The following is a 13,492-nucleotide window of genomic DNA, read 5'->3' on the forward strand; positions in this document are numbered from 1 at the left end:
AGGTCATCATTGAAAAGCATTAAATCAATACACTTAAGTAATTTTGATTCAAAATAGTTTAAAATACAAAAACTCTTAAAGAATTTCACAATATCACATTAGGCTTCTGCAATACATACTGCTTCAATCCAAAGAAAGCTTTAAAAAGCTTTATAAACCAGTGTAGCTTAGCAAATAAAATATACCAGTGAATTCCTTACTACATGTGCCAGAGTAGAATGTTCATAGAGAAAAAGCAAATAGGAAATAGAAAATCTACAAAATTACAGAGCAGCAAATTTAAGCTAGTTACCAAAAATGCAAAATTTTCTGAAATATATACAACATTGGACTACCAATTGTTAGATTTTTCTAATTTCACTATTCAATCCCCAAATAATTACAGGTTAAGATACTAACCCACTTCTTTATAAATAAAGCCAAACAACTCCCTATAAATGCAAAGAAGATAACTCTCTCTAGATAAATATAAAGATCTCTATAGCTTCAAATGATTGTTTTTCAGTTGTAGTAGTACAAAAGGGAATGCCACTACACATTTTTATGCCATTAAAAGGTAAAGAAGAATATTTTGGAATCCTTTAAGCAATTTGAAAGGGTTTTTTTTTTTCCAACATTATATGCTGAGCAATTAGGAAGGATTACTAAACCTATCAGTATTATAGAGTACAAATAACTGGACATTTGATTTTTTTTAAATGTATTTCCTTAGTTTATAATAGACCACAGTACCTACAACTAACCTCAGGAAATCATTCACATCATTCCTAAAAATGAAAGTTTTCTGAGTGGATAGTAAAATATGAGTGATACATAAGGGGTCTTAAAGGAGCAAGAAGAAATTCTGAATATAAACAAGGCATCATTCTGGTAAAAGGAAATACAAACAACTAGAATAAAAATAGTTGATGCACAAAAGCCATAATGAGGGGGTAGCTCAAAAAATAACTTCTACTTTGAATGGTTTGGATGAAATACAAATTATCTACAGAAAAGTGTGGACTGGCATAAATGTTTGTACAAAATTATAAGTGTATTTCAAGAAGTATGCAAGAGGCAACCGCCTGCATGATGCACAAGGTCCCGGCAATGCTCTGCTTAAGTGCTAGTGCACAGAGTCCAAACCACTGCATTTTAATTACCATGCAGCCTCAGATATATTGCCTTTGATATGGAAATGTTCTTGTTCTCTCATCTTCACATATGGTCTCATGCACAGAAATCTTTATCTGATTCATAAAAAATAAACTAGAATCCAATCTCAACACCTGACCTCAGTGCTTAGAAGTTTTTTACTAAGCATGGTGTCACTATAAAAAGAATGGCTAATATTGGTGTAAAGTTGGATATTTTGAGCAACGATATGAAGGATTTACAGTTAAGAACTGAACTGATACTGCTTCTCTGAGGTTTTAGGATTTCATGTTCCCTTTTTTGAGACGACCACAGATTTGAGGAAAAACAGACCGTACCCTTTTTTGGAGGTGAGAGAGCCTTAGTAGATTTAAATGATATTCCATCTTAAAACCTCCACCCACATTCTTCAATTGATATTTTTATCCAAATTATGACAATGCATACTTAAAACTTGAAAAGCTCTATAAAAAATCATAACACAAATTTAAAATTATTTCCAGTTTGGTTAAATGTCTAAACAAAATAATTACCTAAAAAGCTTTTACCCTCTTCCACAGAACAAGGAAAATAAAAACGCTCTTCCTATAAATGGATAAAGGATATGTAATGAAAGGATGATGAAAGTTTCAGATATAACTCTCACCAAAACAATTAGTTCTCAGATCACAGTTGAAGAATATCAGGCAAAAAAGATATGCTATATATTTAAAATGCACTTACATCCAATAAAAATTGCTCTTCACAGACAGACTATATCAGAGTGCCAGCCTTTTTTTTTTTTTTTTTTTTACTTGAGTATACTGAGATTCAGAATATAATCTAACCAGTAGAAAATGTAGAGTTAGGATGAAAACATAGAATATTCAATATATTATTTTCTTATTTAAGAAAAAATAATAGGAGAGAGCCACATTTCTTAAACAAGAAGCAATTCAAATGCAAAGACAATCCATTTCTTCCTCTAAAAAGCAATGAATATTTGTTCACTTATTAGTAGACTTCTATAATAAAATCTATTCTCACATACCCATATAACTTGGTAATTCTGAAATAACCTGGATTAATTTTATAAAAAAATAAAAAACAGGAATATGACCCATCTAACTTCGTGACAGCAGATAATACGTCCCATCTGCGAATCATCTTGCTGTATGTTATCTGTGTTTTATCATTTCTAGTACCTGTCTGTGCCTGATATGGTACTCTCAGACACATTAGCTAGATGGAATGTTTCACTTGACTTCAAAAACATCAATTGATATATATGCACCCCTAAACTATATTTTAAAAAATAGCTCTTAGATCAATCGGTTTTAGTTGTACTGTACTATAAAATGCTGTTTGTAAATAGTGAAAAAGTGTATATGAATTGCCTCACAAGAGAATTTTTTCAAACTTAAATATGTAATCTAACAAAATTGAAAAGTACAGAAAATATTGAAATGGTTAAAGTCAATGTATATTAAACCTTGTTAAAAGAGAATTCATTTATTCTAGTACCTATTACAGTAATTGAAAGCAAATTATTTAAAACGTCACTAATTTCTTCAATATAAGATGTGTAGCAATTTCATCAAGGACCACCACCCCATAATTCCTAAAAGTCAAATAGACACAGACATAAAATCTCAATAATGACACCAAAATTTATCACATATGTATTTAAAGTAATATACTTTAAAGCCCTATAAAAGAAACATTTGCTAAGTATGTTAAGTATATTTTAAATGTATGTTTTTCCCTTACCAAAAAAAAAAAAAGAAAAGAAAAATCTGTTGCTTTCTGCTACTAAAGAAAAAAGGTTCATCAGACAGTATAATATTCCTACCAAATGTCATCTCTTCTAGATATTTAGTTAATGACTTCATTAAAGAATAGTCTCAGCTGAAGGAATAGATATCAATACTGCTTTATCATTTAATATATTTTACACTTATCTTTACAGTATAATGTTGAGTGTTGTAGCTACACAATATACTATTGTAGGAGTTTGCATCATGTTCCATAACAATAAACTTATAAATATTTTTGCTCTTTAAGAAATATGTATACACAAGTGAAAGTTCCTTCTCATTACTTCCAAAACAATAACTAAGAACAACAGTAAACAAGATAAACAATGAATTAAAAACCATCTAGTTTTGCCACCATAAGTAAAGGAATGTGGTGAGAGAGCAGAGAGGAAAGAGGAGTTGGTGGTGGTACTTGAGAAAAGCAACAGGGGACGTCAGTTTGCCTAAGGAATTGATGACCTATCACTTGTCTAGGTCCTGGTTACTTACTGTCTTTGGTCATAAACTAGATCTGATATGTGGGTTCATACTTCCTTGCTTTCAGAGTCTGAAGGAGTATTTATTATTATTATTTTTTTTTTTTTTGGTGGTTTGGTGTTGTTCTTGGTCTTGTTCTTGTTGTTGTTTTAGAATAGGAATAATCCCTCTTTATTTATGAGGCTTTCAAAAATGTAGGAGAAAAAAATCTACATGTCATTTGGCCTACTATCCATGTGCTCACACATGTGTATTCAGGAAGATATTCTCAGAAGTATATAGATAATTCATTTATGACCTAGTAGAGTTTTTAAAAATTCAATCCTAAGTTTTCCTCTACTAAAAGAAAATGAAACATTTCACTGGTTCAATAAAAGGCAAATGCAACTAAATAAACTGTGCCCCCCACCTCCTGCCAGACAGGTGCACTTTTGCTGCCATAGAAAAGCTAATACTATCCCACTAAACTTGTGGAAGATTTAGGATGTTTGCTTGTTTGTTTTAAAATAAAGAGAATCTTCTAGTAGGTATCAGACATAACTGAGTGGCCTAGGAACAAGGGCAGGAGGGAGACTAGTGAAAGTACCTAATGCTGAGTGTTGAATTCCACCGTTACTGCACAGTGTGAAAGAGGGAAGGTCATGTTCATGGCTATAGAAATCTGGTCTCCACCAGAGAGTGCAGGCTAAAGCTGACCTGAGGCTGGGGACTGGGAAGCCAGGTAGGAAGTTCAAGCACCATTCTGGGTACAGAGAAAACAAGGCACTGGTCCTAAGAACCCCAGGCTGAACAGTGGTACAGGAAGAGACTGCAGGTCTTTCCGGGCTTGCCCCACAGTGAACACTAGCAGCCCCAAGCGGCTAGGCCTGAAGGGGGAAAACAGAAGCTGCAATCAGGGCACAGAAAACTCTCAGACCTCTAGCATGGGAGTTAAGAGGGAGAACACAGACAGGTGAACAGTCCAAACTAGAAGCCTGAAGCCCTACCTAAGCCAAGATACAATGTCAAGCCTGGGCTGGTCCTACTGGATTTAGTGCAGACAGAGGAGCGCACTTAGCAGACGTCCCCCATGGTAAGGGTATGGAAAAGACCTACACTGCCAGATTTTACCCTGAATCTCCTGTCCTCGTTCAGTCTATAGCCTGCTGCTGGTGTCCCATCTACTCCTCTAAACCAGTAGTTCCCCCTCAGCCGAAAAATAGAGGAAACCGGAAGGGATGGGGGAGAAAACCAGAGAGGGGAGAAATCAAAGACAAGACTACAACTGTCACAGTGTTCCCTGGTGCCAGGGCCTCCCAGGGCTGTCCTGGTAGGTTCGGCCTTCCCTCGGGAATCCTGCAGCCCCCCAACAGATTTGAGTGGACCAAGTTCGCCAAGCCCGTGCCTATGGGCCTCGGGGGATGAGGTGCTGAGTGGGCAAGCTAATTATACATGTGGCATTTGGGCAGCCGACCGTCCAGTGACACCTTACCTTATGAGGAAACGTCAACCCCAGCAACTGTTCAAAACAAAATGCCATCGCGGGATCAGCTTCGCCGGCTCTTGGCCGGTTCAGGATTGCTTTTCCCACAGCCTCTCGCACTTAGTGCAAGAATGTGGCCTGGGGAGGCCAGCTGTGGGCGGGCGGACCAGCCAGGGTGGGGGGGACAGGCGGGGCGGTCCTTGCCAGGTGTCCGTCCTGTCCCCCCTCGCCATGGACCAGCTTGCAGACCCGACCACTTGACCTTTTTATTCACCAAACCCACCTCCTAGAAATAGACTGGGCGGGGCTGTGTGTGTTCTCCTCCGGGGGGCCGGGGGGTGGGGGGGGAAAACCTGGGCATGTGACTATAAAGGGCATAAGACAGGAGACCCTGGGGAGGCGGGGGGAGAGGGGCATTCTCGCATGCCGACCTCACGGGGCTGTGGTCTGGGCCACCCCGCCGGGGCCCAAGCCTGGGCTCGGGAGTGCGTGCCGGGGTCCGGCGCCCATCGGCAGGGCGGCGGGAGGTCCGGAGCCCAGCCCGGGTCGCAGCCGCAGCCGCGGCGTCAGGCCGCCTGGAGACCCAAACTTCCAGCTCGGCCCTCGGGGGAGGTCACACACACACACACACACACACACAGAAGCAGCCGGGGACAGCCCATCTCCCTGACAGCCGGGCCCCGCCAGCACAGTCCAAGACTTATTTTTAGTCCCCAAATAGGGGCAGCGTTCAATTATCTGGCAATTCGTACAAACAAACCTTTTCAAACTTGGTCAGCCTCGGAGAGCTTAAATAAAACTCAACGCACGCAGGCAACCACCACCTTTTATCTGCTCGCAACACACCAATATTCTCTTTTTTATCTGAGAGCTCCGTGCAGCGCCCGGGAAACGGAGCGGCTAATATCTGGCGTCCGCAGCCGCGCGGGCCGCTCCTCCGGAGCCGGAGCTCGAGCCCCGGCAGCCTCTGCACAAGCCCCTTCCCGGCTCCGACGGGCCCTTTAAGGGAGACGGAAGCAGGCAGCTCCCCCGGGAGGGACCGGGCTCCGGCTGGACCCCGGGGCGGGCGGCAGCACCGCCCCCCGCGCCCCGGCCGAGCCCCAGGGCGGCGGGTCCCGGCCGGTGTCCGCGGAGGGCGCGGCGGGCGGCGCGCGGCGGGGCCCGGGCGGGGCGCCGGGGGGGGGGGCGGGGGCGGGGGCGCGGGGGGCCGGCGCGCGGAGGGCAGAGGGGGCGCGCCCCAGGCGGAGCGCCGGGGCCCCGCCGACCCCCGCCGACCCGCGCCGGGCCGCCCCCTCCACGCGCCCCGCGGCCCCGCTCCACCGCCCTGGCGGCCCCGAGCACGGGGGACCGCGGATCAGCCTTGGGTTTCGGGTGGTCTTGGAGTCCGGCTGGTTTGTTCCTAAAAAGATCGTAAAAAGTCACGTCCAAAAATGGGGGAGGGGACGGAAGGGCGGGAGCGGCGGGGGCCTGGGGGCGGCGGGCGCGGGGCCCTGGGGCCGGAGCGCGCTCGGCGGGGCGGCGGGGGGCGCGGGGCGCGGGGCGGGGGGCGCGGGCGGGGGGCGCGGGCGGGGGCGGGAAGGCAGCGGCCCGGTTTTCTAGCGACCCGGGTTTTCGCGATCAACTCCTCGCGCTAAACTTCACCCCCGTAGGACAGCGCGGAGATCCTAGACTCTCGCCTGCCCGCGGCCAGCGTCCACCCCACAAATAGCCGAAAGTTTCCAAACCGAAACGGGGCGGGGGGCGGGGGCGGGGGCGGGGAGGAGAGGAGAGGAGAGCGTTCCGAGACCCGGAGACCCGGCGGGTCGCCCCGACCTCCCGCACCCCGCCCGGGGCCGAGGCTGGCTGACGCTGGAGCGCTCCGGGGAACTGCGGCGTCGCAGCCCGGCGCACCGCGAAATCAACGCAACACTTTTCAAGAAAACAAAATATTCGCTGGGAAACTTACTTTGCATTTAGTCTCTATTCTTTTGGGGGGATGCGGTTTAAGTCGGCTCGTAAAGGAAAGCTCGTTTTGTCCAGGTTGGATATTGTCTACTTTATGGATCAGCCCTTGGGTGAGGGTTTATTTTAATTTATGGCTTATGCATTCTTTTAAGGTCGATTTACATGACCTCCGGCTACAACTAAGACAGCCGAGGAGGGCACTCCAGTCGTCAGTCGGCCAAACCCACAATTAAAACAGCCCTCCCCCTAGTCTGCCGGGACGGCGACTCTCCCCGGGTAGGCTGGTCGCCGGCTTTTCTTTTTCTTTTCTCTTTCTCTCCCTCTCTTCTTCCTCCGCTTCTCTCTCTCTCTCTTTTTTTTCTCCCTCCCTCCCTGCCTCCCTTCCTTCTTTCTTTCTTTATGTCTTTCTTTCTTTTCCTTGTTTCCTTCTTCCTTTCTTTTTTTGTTTTAATATCGCGCAGTAAGATGTGGTATCAGTTTGAAAGTTTCGGTGTAACTTTCTCTAAACCCAAGCCTGCGGCGATCACGAGAAACGCGGCGCTCACAAAGCCCTCAAGGATGCTGCCCTCTTGTGGGCACAGAGGGCAGGACCACCCGGCGGTCCCATCTGAACCCTCGCGGAGCACACACGCATTTGCTCACCCAGAAAGAGAGAGAGAGCGAGAGAGCGAGAGAAGGAGGGAGGGAGAGAGAACTACACACGCAGCCACACAAGCTTCCTCTATCACACGGTTGCGCAAACTTCAATGAAATACCTACCTCGAACTTCACGGAGACTTACAAGTGCATTCTCTAAGCCACCTGACTTCTTTTTCATATCATTCCCAGTTACATAGATTAGAATATCTCTACGGGGAGGCGGAGGAGGAGGAATGAGGTGGGCCGAGAGGGCGGACAGATTTCCGGACGAATACTTAGGATGGCGATAACAGCTTTCTGTTGTCAAAGGTTGCGTTGTCTGTCTCTCTCCCCTGCCCTTTTTGCCTTAGTGTCCTACGCACGGTTATCTACAGCTACAACATGTGTTTTCTCGGAGTGGATTTTGGGGGCTGGGGCGGGGGGGTGGGGTGGGGAGGTGGCAAGTAAAGCAGAAGCCCGCCACGCAGATCTGTCACCGCCTCCGGAACAAGGCACAACTCTCCGCGAGGGGGACGCATCCTGGGGATCCGCGCGGCCGCCAGCGAGCGGCAGGCGCTCGGGCCGCTTTCTCAGCCTCCGCTCCCCCTCCGCCTCGGCCCCGCGGAGCGCCCTCCTCCCGCTCCCGCTCCTCCTCCCCTCTCCCCTCTCCCCTCCCCAGCCGAGTACGGAAACCCGCCCGGGCCGGCCGGCCGCCGCTCCGGCAACCCGCGCCCTCGCCGGGCTCCGCGCGCTCGGCTCCCGTCCCTCCGCCTGCCCGACCCCAGCCCCTCGGTCCCAGCCCAGGGGAACTAAGCCCGAGGCGGCCCGGAAGGGCAGAGGCGGAAGGCGCCCGGGGCCGGCGGCCCAGCCCGGGGCGCCGGCCCCTGCCGCCTCCGACTCCCCAACAGGTAGCTCACGAACGGGCCGCGCGCTCTCGCTCTGCCTCCCTCGCTCTCTAGATCGCTCGCTCCGTCCCGGTTACCTGGGCGGGCTCCAGGATGGTACCGCACGGGAGGGCTCCTTGTGCGCTGCGCCGCGGGAGCAAATGGCATTAAAGAAAAAGGGAAAGACACAAATAAAATAAAATAAAATAAAATAAAATAAAATAAAATAAAATGAAAAAATTAAGGAAGGGGAGTCGATGCTGGGTCAATTAGCACCGCCCGGGGAGCAAGGGCGCAGAGCCCCCCAGCGCCGCGGCCGGCGCAGCCCGTTAACTCAAGTCTGCGGGGGTGTCCCGCCCCAGGCGGGGGGAGCGCTGACCGGCACAAGTTTGCCGCGGGGGTGCCAGGAGGTGCGCGCAGAGCGGGGTGACTAGGGGCTTCCCCCCTTGAAACAAGTGAAGGCGATGGTTAGTGCTGTCAATCTTGGCAATCAGTGTGAGCGGCCATGTCGTAAGTATTCAAAGCATTTCCCGTCGTGCAACATCAGAAAGTGAGTGGCCAGGGCATTGATCTGAGCGAGGGAGAGGAGGCAGGGCTCCCCTCCCAGACAACACAGGCAAGATGAGACAAGAGGCGAGGGAGGCAGCGAGCCAGGCAGGGAAGCTGGGAGGGAGGGGGAGGGCCGGAGGAAGAAGAAGGAGGGAAGAGCGGGAGGCAGAGGCAAGAGAGAACCGGAGACAGAGGGCAGAGATCGGCGAGAGCGGAGGTTGGAACTGGGAGCAAGCGCCTGGGAGGAAAGAGTGAAGCAACTACTGGGAGAGAACTGGGAAGGGACAAAGAAGAGAGTTGGGGTCAGAGGGGAATGGGGGCAAGTATTAGGTGGGAGAGAGACTGGGTGAGGAGTAAAGGACGACCTAAGGAACACTATTAGGGCTGGGGCTGCTGGGAGGAGGAGTCAAGAGGAAGGCGAACTGCACTGGGGCAAAGGTAGACAACTGCAGAGAAAGAAAGCAAACTGGGGAAGAGGAGGAAGGCAAGCGGTAGAGGAAAATACAGGGGTGGTAATCTGTGTTCTGAAAAAGTTAAGTGACAGCGGAGGAACGGGCTGAATGTTAACAAGTACTGAGATACAGAAGTGGACCACAAAAGTGAGTCACGGGAGATACAGAAAAAGGGAAGGACCAGGGCTGAAACAGACCAGGGAGAGGGAACGATGGGTGAATATCAGGATGAATAATAAGAAGGATGAAAGAAAATGAAAAAGGAACTGGTCAAAAGAGAGTTTTTAAAAGAGATGCTGGAACCAGAAATCATGAAAACACACCAGTTAGTAGGATCTCAGTAAATGGAGGAAGAGAAATTTATTTTCAAAGGAGGAGGAGGAGTTGAAAGAAAAGAAAAAGCAATTGACATAGGAGATCCTTAATATATGTAGATGGCAATGTTCTGCAGACCATGTGATTATGGAGTTTATGAGTTAAAATAATTAGAAATAACAAGACATGTCCAAACTACCGAAGAAAAAAATACCTTTACAGCAATAGATAAGATAATTCCACATTTTTTATATGGATAAGTTTGTGTTACATGGAATTGGGTGGGTGATCTATGTGTTATTACCTCAACTTTGTAGAGGAAAGGATTTGGAGGTACAATTTCCAAGAGGGGTAGCTTGGAAGTTTTAGAAGAAGGAATGAGCTTCTGTCACCCTGAACAGTATGTAAAAATGCATGTCAGGTGTAGGAAATTATATTAATAAAAGGCACCCCCAAAAACCCACATAAATTAAAGATTCTCTTTGATGCATGTGTAGGGTAGATAAAAGATTTGCAAGGGAACAGAATGGTCTAAAGGAGCAGAGACCTGGAACTTTGTCTTAGTGCACGCAAGCTGAGGGACCGAGTAGGGAGGGGATAATCTTGGTGTCAGGTAGTAGAGATGCAGAGTAAAAGAAATAGATGAAAAAACCAGCACTGACAGCAGCAGACACAGAGCTAACTCGAGGCGGTGTGCACCAAGTCAGGTTGGCCTGCCTTAACCCAGGCCCAAAAAGATAGACTAGATTCCAGAAACTCTAAGGTCAGTGGAGAGTCAAAATTACATCAAAATTAAAAGCTGGAAGAGAGTTTCTGACATACCTATGTAACTACTGCAGAGATTTGTGGAGGAAAAATCCTTACTAAGTAGAAACTGATCCGAGATGGCTACTTTGGGACACTTTATAAACAAGGACTTTGTGAAAGAAGATATGGACAGGAATCATGACTAAGAAAGTCAGAAAATTCACAGCAGTCTAAGGTTGCCAAGATTTTGAACAAGACTGCCTGCCCACAGATTAATTGATAAAAGTGATAAAAGGTAGAAAGCCTCACCTTTGTTACATTAACTTAGAAAAAAAATGGAGTCAGCAAGCACAGAAGATGGAGCAAGCTGAGATGTCAGTCATATGTTGGCTTCTTAAAGTAGATTTTTATGTTTGGTTTCATATGAACTCCAGACAAGAGAGGATAAAGAAACAAGGGTGAGAGTGAGCATCTCGGATTAGTGGGGCAGAAGGAATAGCCAGATGCTTCTACCCCAATAGGAAATAAGATATTTAAGGATTGGAAGTTTAAGGACTTTAAGTTTAAAATGACTTGATAACTATGGGCTGAGAAGACAGCTAGTCCCCAAGAAGAAATATTGTGTCCCCATAGCCCACAGTGACTTTCAGGACTAAAATGACCGCCCCCCCCAAGAAGCCAGAGCCTAGAGGCCATTAAAGAGAAAGCCTGGCACCTTGCAGCCAGTTCCTCCCACCCCAGCATTCCCAGAACTACCAGGCATGCCCCTTGACCTCCAAGGCCCAAGGGACAAACCCAGACCAGCATTTCTAGGTAGACATGGGCCAAATCTTTTCTGGGGTTTGTTCTAGGTTTTGGCTTTGTAAATGAGAGAAGCCAGGCCCAGCGCCGGGTTCCAGAGTCTCACACTCTCCAGCCACCTGCCCTGGAACTCAACCCGTGGGGCAAAAAAAAAAAAAAAAAATCTCTCCAAAGCCTGATGAGGTCAAATTCGAATGACCTAAGTGGCTGCGGAGTTGGGGCAGAGAGATGAGGGGGTAGTTTCCATCCCAAAGCCTGACTTCTCATGGAAGAGCTACACCGAGGGAGGTGAAACATCCTGGACGGAAATGCTGGGATGCGACTGGGTTCCTCGGAGTTGCTGCGACAAGTCTGGCTTTTCAAGCACCAGCGCATCCATCTCTTTAAATCACACAGCATTTGGGGATCTGGGGGGTAAGACTGACCCCGCCAACTAGATGCAGGCCGCTGGCGGGAGGCAAAAAGGGGGGAAAGGCGACATTATCAAGATCTCTGGAGTCCAAGGCCCCAATACTGGGCTGCCGGTGGACCTTCCGGTTAGAAGCGGCAGGAACTCTTTAGATTTTATCTAATAAACTGATCCCAAAGTAGATTGATAATGCGGAACCCCAAGGCTGGTCACAACATTGATCCCTAAAGTTAAAAAACTAAAGTTTGGGGTCTCGGCGCTGCACTTCAGGCTGTGCATGGGGTGACACGTGGCCCTGGGGGCGGGGGGTGCGCCCTAAAGGTTTCCTTTCCAGCCTCGGGCTCGACTGTACAACGCAGGGGGGCGAAGCGGAGAGCGCTCCAGCGAGTTGAAGTGCCGGGCTCCCCACCTGGTCCGCACTGGCCTGCGGGCTCGGAGAAGTTCCACAGGCAGCGTAGGACACCCAAGCACCTTATCGCCAGATCCAGGCGCACTGGAGCTCACTTGCCCTGGGGGTCGGAGTACCGCGCGGAGCTCGAGAACCCTGGGCGCAGAGCTAGGGGAACTAGGAGGGAAGGAGGGGCGAACGCGTGGGGGGCTAACTTACCTGCCGCAGCTACAGCTGCCTCGGTGCAGTCGCGGTGTCCCTGTGCACAGCAACCAGCAAAGGCAACTCGGCTTTGCTAAGTTTGGCCTCGCACCTCCAGAGAAGAGGCGCGAACCCGCAAAGGAAAGGCGCGCGCAGTTCCTGGAGAAAGGTCCGCCTGAACTTGGGAAGGGCAACGCAATGAATTCTGCTAAAGAATTTAATATTTAAAGCACCCACGCAAAAATCATAACGACTGTTAAAACCTCAAATTCTCGCTGTGAAAGTCTCCTTACAACCAGCGGGTGAACAATTCAGATCTACATCTTAAGGTCGCTAACTTATTTCAGGAAGGGCTTTAGAGCTACGTATAAATAGGACCAATATAAATGTCTTTACTTCCAAAACACGGGGAATGAGAACTTTACTGAAACGAAGAATAAGTGAAAGAGTATAAAGAGCCAAAAAGGAAGAAGTTGAAAACTTTAATTACAGCACGGAGAAAAGTTTTAGCAATTGGTTTCCTTAAACAGGGATAACAAACATAACAGCACTTCAGTAGCCCACTGCACTTCATTTAAGTTTGGTGTAACCAAATAACCCAAATTCCCAAATAACAGTGCCCTTGGGACTCTACCTCAAAGAGGTCGGAACTCGTGTTTCAACAACAAAAGCAAAAAACAAACTGTGAATAATGCTCTGTGTTCTTTAAGACGTCATTTTGCAAAAGGACAAGGCATTGTCCCTGGACTTTAAGTGGCTAGACAATAACGTTAAATTTCATTTGAATCTGCGCATCATCCTGTTGGGAAGACCACAGCGGTGGCGACAGTAGCAGCAGCACCGCCACAAAGGAGGTGGGGAAAAGTGGTAAAAATGCATGAACTTTTTTTCAAAGAAAAATAAAGATAAATCAAAAATAAGTTTTACAGACATGTCTTTCCTGGCTTAGGAAAGTTAATTTTTAAATGTGCTTCTGCTGTCTAAGGTGCAAAGCCGAGCGAGGGGAGTGCGTGGCTGGAATCTGCATGCTGATAAGAGAAGGCTGATGTACTTACAGTGACAGAGGGCAGGCTGCGGGAGAAAAGCTGTTTGTGTTAGCCTGCGAGTTACCCAGGGCTGCAGTGAGAGCAGAAGGGAGGAGTGGGAGTGCCAGTCTGCGTACACCTTCACCGCGTCTCATTACATCTGCCAGCCTCTCTCTCCCTCTCTCTTTCATTTCCACATTCCCTTTGTTCCTGAAAAAAAAATCTACACGTCACATCAGAGTCCCCAGATGCAGTCTACACCAAAGAAAAAAAAATGAATAATTCAATCA

General features: G+C 47.7%; 1 protein-coding gene across 12 annotated transcripts in view; it reads right to left on the bottom strand.

Annotated features, from left to right (window-relative positions):
• Positions 1-13,492, bottom strand: part of SOX6 (SRY-box transcription factor 6) — a 665,863-nt gene that overhangs the window by 575,528 nt on the left and 76,843 nt on the right. For 7 of the 12 annotated variants that reach the window (XM_049099117.1, XM_035703772.2, XM_035703769.2 and 4 more), the window contains one exon: positions 13,233-13,412. The gene's annotated coding sequence lies outside the window, so the exon portion shown is untranslated. Of the gene's footprint in view, positions 1-4,878; positions 4,995-7,572; positions 7,865-8,413; positions 9,059-13,232; positions 13,413-13,492 lie in introns of those variants that run through there. The other 5 variants (XM_035703779.2, XM_049099124.1, XM_035703780.2 and 2 more) reach the window with 3 other exon arrangements.

This window comes from Canis lupus, chromosome 21, assembly GCF_003254725.2.
Source record: "Canis lupus dingo isolate Sandy chromosome 21, ASM325472v2, whole genome shotgun sequence".
In the NCBI taxonomy this organism is placed as follows: Eukaryota; Metazoa; Chordata; class Mammalia; order Carnivora; family Canidae; genus Canis; species Canis lupus.